We start from the raw sequence: 1,115 nt of genomic DNA on the forward strand, positions 1-1,115 counted from the left end.
TTAACATGAAATATGCTCTAACTCTCTAAAAAATGCAACATGCAAGTTATGATTTCAGTTCTGAAAATGCAGTTGATAAAGAATCATTTATGCAGCCCATTTAATCGATTAAAACCTTGGTTAATCGATTAACGCGGTTTAAAAACATAACTGATTCTGTTTTTCAAGTTTTCAATTTCAACAACTTTTTAAAAACTTATGTTAATCGATTAAATCATGCCTTAATCGATTAATAGCATATTTCTAAGTGTATTTTCAAATTACAAAACTCAAATACGTTATTCACTTAATTTATACATGTTCAACACTAAGTTTATGCCTAGGATGCACAGATTACATGTATTTATATGATGCATGAACATATTATAAATGACATATCTCAAAACTTAAAATGATTTAAAGTTTTATGCATATGAGACATGTATAGAGTTTACCTAAGCCTTAGACTCAACCTAAACTAATTATTAGTCTAAGTCTAATACCAATCTAGAGACTTAAACATGCTGATTTGTTGATGATCTTCAAGCTTTCATAATCACAAGTTGTCCTCATCAAAACTAAACACATAGAGAAAGCTTTCTAAAGTGTTATCTTGACATGCGCACTTTCAAGTATTAGTTAGCAATGTGACCAGTGTTTTATGTGGCTTTCTACCCCGATAAATGCATCATCGAGGACAAGGTATCTAAAGTTTATAAACTGATCGATAAGAGAATCAATAATATTTAAATGATTGATTTAAATGATCTTTATCTTCAAGTAAAATGTTTAGTATTCAATGATAATGATGTACGGATTTAACATAGGAAAATTGCTCATATTCACATGGATCATTTGAATAAATTAATTAAGAATGATCTTTTTGTTGGCTTACCCAATATGAGGTTTGTTAAAGACAAACTATGCAGTGCATGTCAAAAGGGTAAACAAATGAAAACATCTTTCAAATAAAGCATATAGTTTCATCTGATAAGCCATTGCAGTTGTTACACATGGACTTGTTTGGCCCTTATAGGACTAGAAGTTTTGGTGGAAACTACCATGATCTTGTTATAGTAGACAATTTTTCTCGATATACATGGAAGCTATTCTTGGTTCACAAGAATGAGGTGTTT

The sequence above is a fragment of the Lupinus angustifolius genome, chromosome LG01 (assembly GCF_001865875.1).
Source record: "Lupinus angustifolius cultivar Tanjil chromosome LG01, LupAngTanjil_v1.0, whole genome shotgun sequence".
Taxonomy (NCBI): Eukaryota; Viridiplantae; Streptophyta; class Magnoliopsida; order Fabales; family Fabaceae; genus Lupinus; species Lupinus angustifolius.